Consider the following 16,613-nt stretch of genomic DNA (forward strand, 5'->3'; position numbering starts at 1 on the left):
TGCGGCCAAGAAAAGAAAGTGTACTGTGTGTCTGTCGGGTGTGCAAGGCGCAACAAGTCAGTGAGGCCAAATCTTTCTAGGAAATCTCCGAGCCATCTCTGTCCCCTAGGTGTGTCCCTAGGCGGATGTCTGTCCAAGGCCCCCGACACCACAGCGTTGAAGTCCCCTCTGATAAACAATTGCCCATCGGAAGGGAAAGGAGGAGGGTCCCGAGATCAATAAATGCCTGCGACTGCAAGCCCGGCGGGACATAGACAAACACCAGTGTAAGCCTACGCCCCTCCCAAATCCCGGAGAGCGTGGCAAAACAGCCCTGTGGGTCAACTGCAGTGTAATCAGGGAGGAAAGGTAAATTGCGTTTTAGGAGGGTACCTACCCCACGGGACCCCGTGGTAAAGCCAGAGTGAACTGCCAGGGTGTAGCCGTACCTATTTAGCGCGTGGCAAGTATTGCCAAGCAGATGAGTCTCCTGCAGCATTACAACATCAGGCATGTGTCGCTTCACAAATTGCAGCACAGTGGTGCGTTTGAGCTTGTCCCCCAGCCCATTAACGTTACAGGTCAACATTTTGAGACTCTTATCCCAACTCTCAGCCTTAACCCTGTTTCCCTTTCAGTCCCACTCCAAGTGTCTGTGCGCGCCCCTGGGGCTCACCCTTGCCATACAAACGTGACCATACAAACATCTTCCCCAACTACCCCCAACTCCACCCTTCCCCCGTCTCAACAACCCCGCTCCTCCCCTCCTTCCAAACTCACCATGACCCACTCACTCAGTGCCCCAAAAACAACTTCCCCCCCCACCCTGCCCCCTGCTCTGTAGGTTTCGAACTACCCACTGCCCACTGCCCCAACTAGCAGAGCGCCTATCGCCCCACCCTAACTCAGGAGTGAGGGAGCTACCCCATCTCCCGAGGAACTTTGTACCGGAGAACGTGGGCAAGCCCAAGCTCCGGCCTCCGTCTCGGTGCTGTCCCCAAACTGAAGGTCCTGCATCCCTTAAGCGTCCAGCGTCCGGGAATAGAGCCATAGCAGCAAGTGAGCGGACATAAAGTTCCCCCCCCATTGATGCTTTTAAGGAGAAAATGTACACAATACAAATAGATAATACGTTACAGTTCGGCTGGGGATGGTGTCTCAATCCAGGGTCTCAGCAGACAGCCGCATCTCTTGTCGGATCTCCGCGGGGGCTTGCCGATCTGGAGCGCCAAGATATCTGACTCCGCGCCTCCACCTCCACCTCCGACTGTTCCGCCGCAGAACCAGGAAATGGGGCCCGATTCTCCCGCCAACCGCCTCGGCCCTGCAGCTCCTGTTCCGCCGGTGCCGCCGAGTCGAGCCATTCCTGGACCGCAGCCAGTGATGTGAAGAAGTGTGACTTTCCTCCCACGATTATCTTTAGCTTGGCAGAGAAGAACATCATGTACATGTACTTGATGCCCCGATCGCGGAGCGCAGCGTTCACTCCCAGAAAGGAGCGTCTCTCCTGCTGGACCTGCAGCATGAAATCACGAAAGAAACGGATGGTGGCTCCTTCAAATTGCAAATCACCCTCTTGCCTGGCCACCTGTAGGATAGCGTCGCGGTCTCTGTAGTTCAATATTTTGGCGATTATTGTCCTGGGACTGGTGCTCGGTGGGCCCGTTCAATTGTAAAAATCTTGGACAACCTCTTGGGCTTCAAGTGGTTGAGGATGAGGTCCTCGAGGAACAGTTCCACACTGAGCCCCTCTGTTTTTTCTTCCGGCACGCCTACCACGTGGATGTTGCTCCTTCGGGCCCTCCCTTCCTGATCCTCGAGCCGCAAGGCCATTTGTCGATGCTGGTGGACTAGATCGTTGATCTGGCTTTCGAGCTTTTTCCCCCAGGCCTGTAGCTCCTGTATGTCCGTGGCATTAGCCTTAGAGCGCTCCGTGGTCTTACCTAGGTCCGTGCGAAGTAAGTTCATCTCGATTGAGATCTTGTCCATTTTGGACTCAAGGGTCGTGCCCAGGGTCTGGATAGCGGCCATGATGGAGGTCAGGGAAGGCTCTGCTTGGCAGGACTGGTCACCGGATGTAGCACCAGTCTCTGATTGAGTTAGGGGCACTGCATACTTATCTAATTTGTTCGTATGGGGAACTGCCCCTCCTTTTGGTCTCATCTTGCTCGGGCAGTGCTCCTGCGATCCGACTACCGCGCCAACCCTCGGCAGGAAAGGTCTTTTGGGCGAGGGTCTCCCCTTCGTGGGGTCAGGGATGTCTTGTCGCGGGGCAATCACCACTTGGTTTGCGGCGTGTATAGCGGCCTCAGCACCAGCCCGACGGCCTCTGCTAAGGACGACTTCGCTCCGACTCCCTGCAGCTCCGCCCGCAGCAGTTAGCGGTACGCGGTGGTTTCCGTCACCTCTGAGGGTTAATCAATCCATGGTCAAATATGCGACACTGCGCAGGGATGCCCTTGCCACCCCAGATTGGCCCCAAAGTTTGCATGTCACAAACAGCTGCAAGCTCGGGAAAGCCGACACTCCGCCCAGCGCCGGGCAAATGGCACGCAGACCCTAAGGCAGGGCCCCGAGTCCAATGTTTACTTGCCAGGAGCCCCGGGCCCAGGCCGCGGGTCCGCCGCAGTCACAAAGGGAGCCGCGATGCAGCCTCAGGTGATTGGCAGGCTACGTTGCTGCAGCCCGCGGTTGCTCAGTTCAGCAGGGGGCCAGGGCGTCAATGGCAGAACGCCCAGGTCGGCCCTCCACAGCCGCACACTCACTTATGGGCCCCGCCAGTGGTGATACGAGGTCTCTCACCGGGCCGCAGAGTCTCCGGTGCCCGTGCGCACCGCCGGCCTCACTCGCCGGTTCCCCGCCGCCGGGTCAAGCCGCCGTCCTCTGGAGAATTTTTGCCCTTGAGGGCCGCCACGGCACCCCCGGGGGTCCCCACACCTCTGCAGATGGTCCGCACCCCACAGGAGGAGTCCCTTGGTATGCGGCAAGCTCGGGGAAGCAGACGCCCCGCCCAGCGCCTGGCAGACGGCGACGCAGGCCCCAAGGCCGGGACCTTGATTACAGTGCTCGCCCGACCAGGAACTCCATGCCCCAGTCCGCGGATCCGCAGCAAAGCGAGGTGAGCCGCGACGCAGCTCCCAGTGGCGGGCCGGCTCCGTTTCTTCTACACGCGGTCGCTCAGGTCAGCAGGGAGCCAGGGCGCCGATTACAGAGCGCCCCGGTTAGGATTATTGGTCGGATTTCAGGGGACAGCCCCGATTCCGACGGAGCTAGGGAATTAGGCGGCCATCTTCGCCGGCGCCTGGCCACGCCCCCCTACAGCTGTGTTCTTGATGGAAAAAAGTAAGCAGTGGGGGAAGCGGATGCTGATGAGGGAAGCCATAAAACTCTATTTTTAAACCTTGTACAGTTGCAAGCACACATGCATGTTTGTCAATTGAATTCAACTGTGAAAGAAAGAAGCATATCCTGTCCCACTCAAAATGACATGTATTGCTTGTATAACTTTACCTGCAATATTTATTCCTGTGTTGTACTGGGTGACCATTTGGAAGCCTCCACATCTGTATCTCCCACTGCCACCATGGGCTCAAGAGGGGAGAAGGGCTCATTTTGAATCATCAAACTAACCATCTCTCCTGCGGATTGAGAAACGGCTTTGAGAACCTTGGTAATAGGACCAGCATGATGACAGCCCGCTATAAAGTCCTGCCCACCCAAAAAGGCCAGACTAAAAGACTTTCTTTAAAGAGACTTGAGCCTTATCTAGGGCAGTAAACATGAACACAAATTTCCCATAATCGTTTACAAATGGATCGCCAAATAAATAGTTATTTGCTACCAGACCGGCATCTGCCTTTGCAAGCTCAATGAGCGATTGTTCTATCCGTATAGGAATTGATCATTTACGTTTTACTGAAAGCGCACATTTGTCATTCACAAGCTGGCAGATTGCTTGTTGTGCTCAACTGGGAAGCCATTTACCAGATTTTTGAAACTGGACCTGAGAGATCTAACAGCTTATCCTGTCAGCACCTGCCAATTCCTTTTTTATGATCTCTGGAGAACTCTTTTTAAGAAAGTTGCCATGTCCGGATCTAATTCCAGCATTATCGCTAAATTGCCAGGAAGAACAGGCCATGGGTATTCAGCTCCAAGGCAACTGTGCACCTCCTTGGCAAAGCCGCCATGCAATAGAGATTGAACATAATCTGCCAATAGTGCTAGGGGAGTCAAAAAGGAAGACTGGGGATGGACTATGTCATTGGGACCGAAAGTCCCGTCCAGATGCAGTTGCATCTGGACGGGAAGTCCCCTTTTTCGGCTTCTGGGATTGGGTATGGAATACCGCTGGGAATGATCTGACGGAGTTGACTGGTCAGATGCAATGTCCGAATCCTCACCCTCTTTCTGCCCCAGGTCGAGGGTTCCAAAGCGCTATACTCATGATCTGTGAGGTTGGTTCTAGATAATTTGTTCTGAATGCTGCCATTTATTTGTCTTTGTTTTAGCTTTACTCTTTTTTGGTTCACGGTCCCTGTGTTGCGTGGCGAGGTTTGGTGTGGCATGCTCTGAACATACCTCTTCAACCGCCTGGTGCAAGTGCGAAGGCCCTATTTACGGATTACTGCACACGTTTTGTAATGCCTCCATCAGCTCCTACTCCATATAATAATAATGGTTGCAATATTCCTCATAGATATCTACACTGTAAGGATCAGACTTGGCCATACTTAAGCTTTAATTCAGCTGATATGAAATGAATTCTACCCCACTGATACACAGGGTAGGAATATGGAGGGTTGAACCAGAGTTCTTAGGGGTGTGAGCTGCGCTACTTATTGCCACAGCAATATATCACTGTTATTATACTGAGGTCTTAATATAACCTGTCCTTCAGGATGATCCTGTATTTAATTATTTTAAAGCCTTGGAGAGTCCTTCCAGGTCATGGGGGAAGCTTTATTTGCAGATGTTCTCTTTTTCTGAATGCCAAGACCATTAAGCACAACGACTTGATCCAACATTCAAACAGAAATAGGACTTTGTGTGCCGGTCCCAGTGCACGCGCCGCTTCCCAACCTCAGACAGAGACCTGCTTCGGGTTGAGAAACAAAATCACCAGAAAACTCTTTGTATTATAAGAAGCTCAGTATATATACACACATCCCTAAAAACTCAATTAAAGCAACCCACAACTGTACAATAAAGTATATAACAGCATGAGAAAAATACAATAAAGTAAACATCAGATGGAAAGAGGGGAGAGGCAATTGAGAGGCATTGTGTTAGGAACAGTTTAGCAGGGCAACTGGAGCAATGGACTGTGACTCATGTGGGGCAAACATGGGAAATGTAGTTATTGTCTTTCTCTGGTCTGACTGGCTGCTGTGAATTTTACAGTAAAAAGAGAGAAGCATAATCGGAGCCTCCAGTCCTGACATATAACCGTGTTCCTCAGGAGAAATTAGGATGCTGGAATGATTCTTAGGAGGGTTTGATGGGACACATTTTTAATAGGTGGTCCAGGCCAGAGAAAAATGCTTTCCTGTACCACAAACCTATGAAGGAAACAAGATTGTCTCCGGCTGTTTGGACTCAAGTTAGACTTGGAAGATGTTGAACTGAGTCCAAGAAACCTATTGGATAATGCCAGTATAGAGAAGAAGAAGGAGACTGGTGGGCACTGACACCCCACCCCTTGCCTTAACTCCCACCATGGTTCAGGAGGAGAACCATAGCTTACCAGATGTGTGGTGGGGAGTTGTTTTATATTTCTGATTCGGGTTTGTTTGTGTTGCTTTCTCTCTATATATAGAAAAGGTAGAAAAGGATGGGCCAGCCACCTTAGATGACCAAAGTCTCATACTGAAAAGAAACAGTTCAGGGAAAAAATATAGAGGGAGTGCCATACTAAGGTAAACTAAGGTGGTCTCTTAGAGGCCATACTCCCAGAAAAGATAATAATAGCAGAGACAAGAGCCCCAGTGCTGAGTTATTCAAGAAGCCATGAGGCAGAAGGAGAAGTTATAACACCTTAGTTTCTTAATGTTATGTTATGTTATGTTATAAAGGATTTTTTACGAGCACTAATACTCAATGAGTGTCCTGGCGCGAGTGGGCAGAGGCAGGAAGGTGGGTCACTTAGATGGTAAGGCTAAACAAATTAGTTTTCAGACGTTTTTTAAAAAGATGGAACTCTTGGATGAGTTGAAGATTAATAGGGAGCTAATTCCAGGCAGCAGCCGCTTTCACCGAAAGAGACTGGCCTCCTAAACGGACTCTGCGGAAACGTGGGACAATCAGCCGGCGAGTGGAAGCAGACCGCAGAAGTCGGGTAGGCACATAAAAGGAGAAGCGCTTCCTAAGATAGGCAGGACCGTGTCCATGCAGGGCACGGTGGGCTAGGGTAATAGCTTTAAACTGCACTCGCTGCGCCACCGGTAGCCAGTGCAGCTCCCGTAGATATTGACTAGCACTGGATCTACTCGTAGCATTGTTCAGAAGTCTGGTCGTGGCATTCTGTATTGATTGGAGCTTTTGCAGCAGGTAGCCCGGTAGACCTATGAACAAAGCATTGGCATAGTCCAGCCGTGAGAGGATTAAAGCACGAGCCGCTGCCTCTTTGGCCACTCTCGGGAGCAGGGGGAAGACCCTTCTGAGTATTTTGTGGGTGCCAAAGCAGACCCCTGTCAATTTTTTAACATGATCAATAAACCGGAGGTCCTTGCTGAACCACACCCCCAGATTTTTTACGGGTCCAGCCTCAAAATGCGGGCAAGCAAAATCAGGCGGCCATAGCGCTTGTCTTGATGTCTGAGGGAAACTGGCTGTATAAAAGCACCTCAGACTTCTCCTCATTGCCCTTCAGAGAGGCCTGGGCTAGCCAGCAGAATATCGATGCAAGGCACGACTGAGTGGTGGTAGTGTCCAAGTCCGCACCTTCCCATGTGAATAGCAGCTGGGTATTGTCACCATACGCTATCACCTTCGCACCTAGCTTCTCTGCCAGGTATACCAGTGGGGTTAAATAAATGTTACATAAAAGGGGGCTCAGGGTGGAACCCTGCGGAACCCCTGTAGCCAGGTTCCTAGGAGACGAAGAGCAGGAGGCCATGCAGACCTGCTGTGTGCGAGAGTCCAGAAACAACCTGACCCACTCCCAGGCCAAGCCAGAAATGCCAATAGCAGATAGCCGGGCCAGAAGCAGTTGGTGGGGCACCGTATCAAAGACGGCAGAGAGGTCAAGTAGAATCAGGGCCGCCCTGCTGCCCCTATCCAGACACTCCCTAATCGCCTCCGACATCCCCACCAGCGCGGTCTCCATGCTATATGCAGATCTGAATCCCGACTGAGCTGGATGCAGAGCACCTGAAGATTCCACAAAGTTCTCCAGCTGCCTAAAGACCGCCTTTTCGCAGACCTTGGCCAAGGCTGGAAGAAGCGAAATCGGCCGGTAGTTGGCGGGGACAGCCGGGTCGAGTGAGGGTTTTTAAAGGAGGGGAAGCAATTTAGCCTGTTTCCATTGGGCCCATAGCAGTCTGAAGGGAAAGATTCACGATGTCAGCCACTGCTGTACAGACCTCCCTAGCTACCCCCGCTAAAACCCGTGCCGGGCAAGGATCAATTGTTGACCAAGACTTGAGGGAGCCAAGGATGGTCTGGATACCAGCCTTGGCTACAGGTATAAAAGAAGTAAGCTGATAGGCGGCCGTACACAAAGAGGGAGGGAATCCAAGGGAAGGAGGCTCCCTGATTCTAGGCTGAAAGCTGACACTGTCCTGAATCTTTGATATCTTGACCACAAAAAAAGTGGACAACTCCTCACACCATGGGTGTGAAACAGGCAGCATCCTTTGTTCCGCAACGGGGGATAGAAAGCTCTTAATGGCTGTGTAGTAACCCCTCTGCACCATGCGCAGCTTCCTCTTGGCCAACGGGCAATACTTCTGACACCAAATGTATTCCAGTTTTTTACACCCCAGTTTCAAATCCCTGAGCCGATTAGAGAACCAGTGCTGTGAGGGGAGAGAACGTCGGTTGCGGTTTTGAGTGGCTTTGGAACTGGCGCTGCCCCCCTGCCTGATCCAGCTCTCAAAACTATCCACCGCCCCTTCCAGATCGGCGGCGGGGATTGGACAGGACTGGAGTAGGGCCATCGAAAGCCCGGAAGATCGGGCAGCAAGAGCGGGCTTCTGACCGGCCTGCCTGGGGACCAAGAGAATCTAATCAAATGGTGGTCCGACCAGGGCACCGGCTCAGGCTCCTCAACCTTAATAGGAAAATTCGAGCAGACCAAATCGATAAGGTGTCCCCCCACATGGGAAGGCAATTTCCCATAGTGAGTCAGCTGCACCAAGTCCAGGGAATCAAGAAGCAACCCGGCATCGCGGGCAGCTGGGGAGTCCATATGAATGTTAAAATCCCCGAGGAGGAGGAACTTAGAGTAACGGAGGGCACGAGGTATGATGATATTATCAAAAGCCTTCTGGAACGCTCCAGAGGAACCAGGAGGACAATAGACCAAAGTGCCGCCCTGGGTAAAGTGAGGGGAGAGGGTTAAGGCGAAGTCCAAGGCTTCCCCCCTCCCAGTCCCCAATGGCCGCACTGGTAAAAGACCAGGTATCCCTGAACACCACTGCCGTCCCCCCTCCTCTCCCGATGCCGCGATCCCCTCTGCCAATTTTGTAGCCCCTTGGAATTGCAAACTCCACTACCGGAGCACAAGACTCACTGAGCCATGTCGCCGTAATGAAGAGCACGTCTAGTTTAGAAACGGACAGAAGCTCGGAGATATCTGCTGCGTGCTTAACCACTGAGCGCGCATTAATGAGCGCAGCCAGAATCGTAGGTTCTCCAAGATCAGAGGTAGAGGGGTGTCTTGGATTGGTGTCAAAATGGAATTTGCAAAGCGGGCAGGCTCTTGGGGAGCTATAGTTGACATCCCACTGAGTGCCCCTGCCACAGCCAACCCCCTTAAGAGCTCGCAGGTCATCGCGGGTATAGACAAGCTTATTATGGCTTACGTCCGGCACTACCTGACCAGAGTGGCTGGCGCTGGACGCTGCCGGGGTGCGGAGGGGCGCAGAGGGGCTTGGCTTTGGCGCGCCCGCTGCGCGTCCGGGCTGACATGTGCGTTTTATGGCCAAGCCCCCCCCAGCTAGACGGCTGCCTAGGGTCCCGCCGGGCTCCGGGACTCACAAGATGGCGCCCTGCCCTCCACAACAAACGGCACAAAGAGCCGCGGTGGACCGGGGCAGGGGGAGCACACTACAAGCCAAGGTAAGTGTGAGGGAAGAAAGAACTGTTTCAAGAAAGCGCACAATTTAAAAAAAATTAAAATATGCAAGCGGAGTAAAAAGCAGCAAGCAGGTAGGGAGTGTGAGCAGAAGAGTAATTAATACCACAGAGTGACTCGCAGTCTGCCTCAGCACACGAGCGAAGAGCGAGGAGCTACCACCACCCTCGATCTACTGCATCGAGCCCCACACTGCCAATCAATTTATGCCCAAGCCCCTCCCCCAGCTAGACCGCTGCCTAGGGTCCCGCCGGGCTTCGAGACTCACACAAGATGGCGCCCTGCCCTCCACAACAAACGGCACAAAGAGCTGCGGTGGACCGGGGCAGGGGGAGCACACTACAAGCCAAGGTAAGTGTGAGGGAAGAAAGAACTGTTTCCAGAAAGCGCACAATTAAAAAAATGTTTAAATATGAAAGCGGAGTAAAAAGCAGATAGCAGGTAGGGAGTGTGAGCAGAAGAGTAATTAATACCACAGAGTGACTCGCAGTCTGCCTCAGCACACGAGCGAAGAGCGAGGAGCTGCCACCACCCTCGATCTAATACATGGGCATCAGCAAATGCAGAGAGGGGAGGAGAATACAAAGACTTTCAGGTTTAATCAATCAATCAGAGTTTTTGTGGAGTGCACTACTCACCCATTGGGGTCTCAAGGCACTGAAGGGGGGAGGTGTGTAACTCTGTTGGGTCATTCGAAGAGCCAAGTCTTGATGGTTTTCCCGCACTGGTGAAGTGTCAGGCTTTGCTAGAGGTAGAGGGGGAGCTTGTTCCATGTCTTGGCTGCAAGGTAGGAGAAGGACCTTCCAGCTGCTCTGTTCCTGTAGAAGCGCAGGACGGTGGCTAGGGAGAGGTGGACTGATTGTAGGTTTCTCTTGGGTGCATGGAAGGAGAGACGGTTGTTGGGGTATTGAGGTCTGATTTGTGGAGGGCCTTGTATGCGTGCGTGAGAAGCTTGAAAGTTATCCTTATTTCGACGGGGAGCCAGTCGAGGTTGCGGAGTTGTTGGGTGATGTGGTTGTGTCTTGGAATATCGAGAATTAGTCTGGCTGCAGCATTCTGGACGGTCTGGACTTTGTGGAGGAGTTTCTTGCTGATTCCGGCATAGAGGGTGTTGCCGTAGTCCAGTCCGCTGATGATAAGGGCGCGAGTGACCATTTTCCTGGAATCTGCGCGTATCCATTTGAATGTTTTACAAAGTATACGAAGGGTGTTGAAGCATGCGGAGGAGACGGCATTGATCTGGTGATTCATTGTAAGCGATGAGTCCAGTATGATGCCACGGTTACATGCATGGTCTGTTGGGGTGGATGCGTTTGCGACGGCTTTCATCCCTTCTTGGAAGTTGTGCCTGATGATGTTGTGTTCCTTGGTGAGGGAGCAGATGAGTTGGGTATCATCGGCGTAGGAGACGACGTTGAGACAATGGTTTCTGGCGATGGCTGCAAGGGGAGCCATGTATATGTCAAAGAGGGTGGGGCTGAGGAAGGATCCTTGGGGTACCCCGCGTCTGGTCTCTGTTGGTTCAAAGACGAAGGGCGGGTATCTTATTCTCTGTGTTCTTCTGGTGAGAAATTAGCGTATCCAGTCTACGGCCTTTCCTTGTATGCCAGTGTCGTAGAGTCTGGTGGCTAGTGTGTGGTGGGAGACAGTGTCGAAGGCTGCTGATAGTTCCAGGAGGATGAGGGCTGCTGTTTGGCCTTGATCGAGGAGGCTGCTCTTCCACCAGAAAACCAGGGATGAGATGCAGGCAGGAGCCAGCGGGTAGAGGAAGGCCTCGAAAACCTACCAGAGGAACTCGGGCTGGCGCTTCAGGGCAGACCCTTAACGGTGGAGCTGCACAGGGTAAGAGCAGTGACTCTGACCAGGGGATCAGAGGATAAAAAAAGAAGACATGAAAGACGAGCAGAAGCTGAGAAAGGAGAGTGTGGATGAATGACCTTGAAGGTTCTCATCCTTTTTTATCAACACTTACCTTTCATTATTCCAAGTACTCCTGGAGGTAGAGGAAGCCACGGACCCTCCCCCGTCTGGATTACTAGTTAAAGGAACCTAGAAGGGATGAGGAGACAAAAGGCGAGTGTGAGAAGAAATTTGAGACCTTGTCCTAATTCACATCGTACTGGGATCGGGCAGGGGAGAAAAATATTTTTTCTTTTACAATAAAAGTTTGGAACAGACTTCCAACTGGTAAGACCCTGTTTTCGCCAATTGGAGGGGAGTGTTTAAACAGCCCACGCCTACACCCTATTGTTATGCATTATGTCTGTTGTGTCAATATAATTTACTTTTTATATTGATTGCTTAACAGATCTTATATGGCACCTATCTACACACAGATATCTAAGTGTACAAATAACAGTTACAAGTCAATAACAAATCAGAAAGGCTTTGACCAACTCAGAACTAGAGTTGGGGGAAGTGACTAGTAAGGGTATTGCGTATTGCGAAGAGTGCTGGAGAGTTTCTGAACTGTCTCTAAAGAGGTTGACATCCTAGGATCTGATTTTAAACATTTAAGTATTGTTTGAAGAGAAATCATTTTAGTTTATTCCAGAAACAGCCAAATTCTTCACATCTGGTGTTATCAGGAAGAGAGTTCCAGCGTGAGGGGGCCATGCAAGAGAAGGATTTGTAAAAGGCTTAGTAGGATTTACATTTCTTGCTTTAAAGACTGAGGAACTATTTGCTCTTCTGCATTCTTTCACTGCCAGTGAAGTGGAGCATGGCAATCTTAGCATATTTAGCATATAGCTACCTATGCCTGTTCTTCCTAACACTGACATGAAGAATGCCCAATCTAAGGAATCAAACATTTTAGATACTACTAAAAAGACTTCCACAGTTTGAACTTCCAGGCAATGTAAGCAGATTGACTACTGCAACACCCTACTGACTTCTGCTAACGAGACTCTACTTTCGAAGCTTCAAGTTATACAAAACACAGCGTCCCGTCTTATTTGTAACCTTCCCTTCGGGACTGCTTCCTCTCCTCTTCTGAAATCCCTGCACTGACTGCCTGTCAGAAAAGGAGTTGTTTTCGAAACCTGCTGCCTCACTTGCAAGTCCCTAACAGGCAAAGGTTCCATGTACCTTAGCCAGAAGCTTAAACCCTATTGTCCAGTTAGGTCCAGCGACAAAGCCTTGCTCACTGTTCCACGTATCAGAAAGATGAGAGCAGGAAGCAGGTCTTCTTTGTTTTTGGCCACCTTGTACTGGAATCAACTGCCTTACTACATTCAGATATGTCCTGACCAATGCAAATTTAGAAAGATGCTCAAAACAGTGCTTTTATAATCTCTGCATTACTGCTGCCGGCAATCCTCTGCTGCGCTGAGATACCCCTTCTGGGGTGATTCGTATGTGATTACAAATTACCTTAACGTAACATAACTTCCGGGAGTATCTGATACATCAATGTAAAACAAGATCTTAGAAGTTGCTCTGCCTGCATAAATCCCACTCTATTAACCAACCATATTTACAGCCGGAGAAGTTTGAGTCACTGTGTTATTAAGCAGGCTAAGCTTTGTTATCCACATCTAGAGGGCATATGACACAGTGTGTACTGTTTCTCCCTGTTTTTAGAAAACAGCTGTGATCACAGCTTCTCTTGCTCTTGTATGAAGTGTGTCGTTCTCCGGCACATCTTCGTAAAGTGGCTGTAAACGCGTTGCTAGGATGTGTTGATATGCCTTATCAAATTCTTTAGTAAATCTATCTGTGTGCCAGGCTATCTATAGCCCCTTTTATTTCCCCAACTCTTATTGGTTCAAATAGCACAGCCCTTCTGGCATCATCTAACCATGTCAATACAACATAATCTAGATATTGTTCACTCTTGGGGACCTTAGGGTGATACATAATATAACATTGGCTTTTAAGCTGTGCCATCGGAGAAGCTGCTTAAAGTTTCCAGAGAATATTGTTAGTATACCCTCATTGTTGCTGACCAAAGGATAATTCAGACACAATTAGTCAGTTTGACATACTATCCATCTCATCCATTTGTTTTATTATACCCTGGGCCACTGGGAATAAAGCATTGGTTAGTGAGCTTCCCAGAGGTATTTTTAACTCTCACTACACTTAATTACACCATCACATATAATACACAAAAAAAGCCCGCTCCACTGTAATCAGGGGTCGCAGCACAGCTGGGTAGCATTCGCCTACCTAGCTGGGAAGCCAATGATGAAACATGACACCAACCAGGTAGGTGTGTGAGGGTTCTTTTAAAAGCCACTGTGGTGCCACCCTCCACTAGGGTAACCTAGCCACTCATATGTGGTCCGTCTTAGTTGATTATTACATATGCCCTCATTGTTGCCCATCATGTTCTCATTGGGGTTCTCGGTTGTCAGAACAAAAGTGTTTTGGGGTCCTCGCTTGCAGTGGGCAATTATTATAACATTTATGACTTCAGTGAAAATTCCTATGACACAGAACTAGGACTACAGGCAATCTTTTATTTTGCATTATAAGATCTCCATTAATAGTCACAAACTTTAGGATAAAGTAGCAGTCTTATTTCTGAATGCGGCTCTTGGGCATAAGTAACAGGATAAAACCATTTCTTTTGACCCACATTAATTCTGGCACTTGACTATTTGAAAAGGTTTTTTTAATATAAACTTTTTTTATTATTTTGAAAATGAGCAAAACATTACATTGCACATAGCGAAGTAATACAGACAATAAACATCTACATATACCGCAATAAAACATATATTGTGGTGTCAGCCTTGAAGAACAGTTCCCCCAGTCCATAACAGGCCCGCCACTTTCCCCAAATGTTGCCATGCTTCAGAAGACATCCTCTTGCGGCAAATATGGACTTTTCCTACTTCGAACACCAGTCCACTCCTGAGTGCCATTCAGCTGCGAGGAAACCCTGTGGAATACCAGTGTTTGGCAATATCTCTGTTAGCAATCATCATGTCAATCCCAACCAGGGTCTGCTCACCCCAATGGCCTCCCAAGTGGTCCAGGATCCCTAGTAGAGTAAACCTTGGTAAGGGGTCTATTGAACCTCCCAGGACCTTTGACAAAGAGGCAAACATCTTATGCCATTTGTCACTATGACAGGGCAGCCCCATTCCATGTGAAATAATTATCCCATAGCCTTCCGGGAACGCATCCAGAATATCTGGGGTAGAGTTCTCATTTAAGCCACATTTCTGTAAGAAACAGGATGTTTGGCATTTTTCCCCTCAGTATTTCAGACATCTCGTATTTATGTTTTGTTAACGACCGACAGTTCAGTGGGAGCAAAAGCAGTTTTGCCACCTGCTGTTTAGTGCGTTTTTCCGGTGTAAAATCCTTGTTACAGTTTCCACATATCAGCAACTCAGTATCTACATTTATGTTGTGCCTACAAGACTTCAGGATAGGCATCGATAAATTATATAACTCGTCTGCGGAGTACTTGATACTTTGTTGGGACCTCTGACCGGCAGGGGTTCTGGCCCCTGATCCGGTCTGGGTGCGGACGGGCGCCGATGGGCTTGCCTTTGGCACGCCTTCGGCGCGTCGGCGGCACTCTAGTTGCGTGTGTCCGCTGCAGCACGCGCCTGAAAGAGGCAGAGAGCCTCAAAGGCTGGTCTGCCAACTTCCGTAACCAGAAGTGAGTGCTGAGGCCAGATCCCGCCCTCCGCTGAAACGGCACAAACAGCTGCGGCGGACCTGGGCATGGACAGAAGATTAAAGAGACTTTGAGTCAACAGTTGAGGGTAAGTTAAAACTGCTTAAAATCAGTGGTCTGTGTAAACAACTATGCAATCCTGTATTTAAGGAATGTAATGTGCAAATACGCAAATACTCTCCAAAAGTGTTTCACCATAGAGCTAGCGTCTACCTATGCCTTCGATTGGTGTAACTGCCTGCTAATGCATGGCTGAATGACAGATCAATGGACATCAAGTTCACGATACATTCTGACCACAAGACAATTGACTTTTTGGATATTTCCATTAAAGTGGAGCACAATTCCCTGTACACCACCCTTTTTAGGAAAGCAATGGAAAGAAACACATTACTGAGATACAGTAGCCATCATCCTAAAGGCTTGAGGGATAAATTGCCATTTGAGCAATTTCTGAGAATTCGATGGAATTGCACACATAAGGATGATTAACTTGAAGAAATCGAAGGATTGCTCCATCGCCTTCTTGAGAGGGGATACCAGAGGAAACTAGTGAAACAAGCTCGGAAAAGGGCATGGTTTAATCTGAGGGAGACTTTATTAACACCCAAACCACGCACTAATGACCCCTCAAACAAAATGATGTGTCAACACCTACTGCGCCCGCATAATGATATCAGACGAATCGTGAACAATCACTGGAAACTGATATCTGACAACCTTGAGTTAAGTGACCCAACAATGCATTTGTTCAAAAGAGCTAGAGTGTGAGGGACCATGTGGTCCACTCTCTTCCGGAGACCCGCCCACAACCCTCTATTCGCACTTTATGGCACCTTTCTGAGATATTGGCCATTACAAATGCGGCCATTGCAAGGCGTGTAACCTGACTATCGAGACTAGACAACTGAGTTACAAACAGCACACTGTTGAATATAAAACTCACATGAATTGCAACACCCCTGTTGTGATTTATGCCATCATTTGCCCATGCAATCAGATGTATATTGGACACACGCCAGAAAGTCAAGGTGCGTATCCTGCAAGCCTGCAGTAAGGTCAGGTGTGGTACCCTGGGGGCCCCTTTGGTAGAACACTTTCAGACACTCAATCACTCACCAGAGAGTCCCTAATGGGTGGTTCTTGAAAAGCTTACATTGGGCATTAGGGGCGGCGATATAAATTCAGACCTCAATGTACCCAAGTGTAAATGGATGCACTCTCGGGATACGGTCCATGATGGGCTAAACAAACTAGATGCTACCACTGCACAGCTGTCTTGCCTCTACAATGATTGAACTGAACTATATATGTACCAGCACACCTCTATGTAATATCATGACATACCTGTAACTGCCCATGCGTTTATGCTATATGTAGTTATTCTTACTGTCCTGTAGAATGCTTTTTAGTATCGTATTTCTGCAGCATCAATGTTTTTCATTGGTTTAAGTGTTCGGAGCACACTAATGGATTCATGAAAACTGTGTTATTATTTATAAAAACTGCCATAACACTGTATTAATACTTGGGTGAAGATACCTTGAGGATATATTCATCATGTTTTTACCATCATACGCTCACATTATTGATATTTATCATTGGCTGTTTGTCTAGAACAATTGTAATTTGTCATAGGACAGGATTGCCGGCTTCATATGACAATCCCAGCGCAATATGGCAACGTTCTGTATG

The 16,613-nt window shown here is 49.2% G+C and overlaps 1 protein-coding gene and 1 pseudogene across 1 annotated transcript in view; both read right to left on the reverse strand.

Annotated features, from left to right (window-relative positions):
* Positions 1–16,613, reverse strand: part of LOC147709948 (uncharacterized) — a 111,434-nt gene that overhangs the window by 21,517 nt on the left and 73,304 nt on the right. The window contains exon 4 of the mRNA XM_086919907.1: positions 11,250–11,326. The gene's annotated coding sequence lies outside the window, so the exon portion shown is untranslated. The remainder of the gene's footprint in view (positions 1–11,249; positions 11,327–16,613) is intronic.
* LOC147709949 (uncharacterized) lies at positions 1,151–2,142 on the reverse strand (annotated as a pseudogene).

This window comes from Lissotriton vulgaris, chromosome 5 (genome assembly GCF_964263255.1).
Source record: "Lissotriton vulgaris chromosome 5, aLisVul1.2, whole genome shotgun sequence".
Classification (NCBI taxonomy): domain Eukaryota; kingdom Metazoa; phylum Chordata; class Amphibia; order Caudata; family Salamandridae; genus Lissotriton; species Lissotriton vulgaris.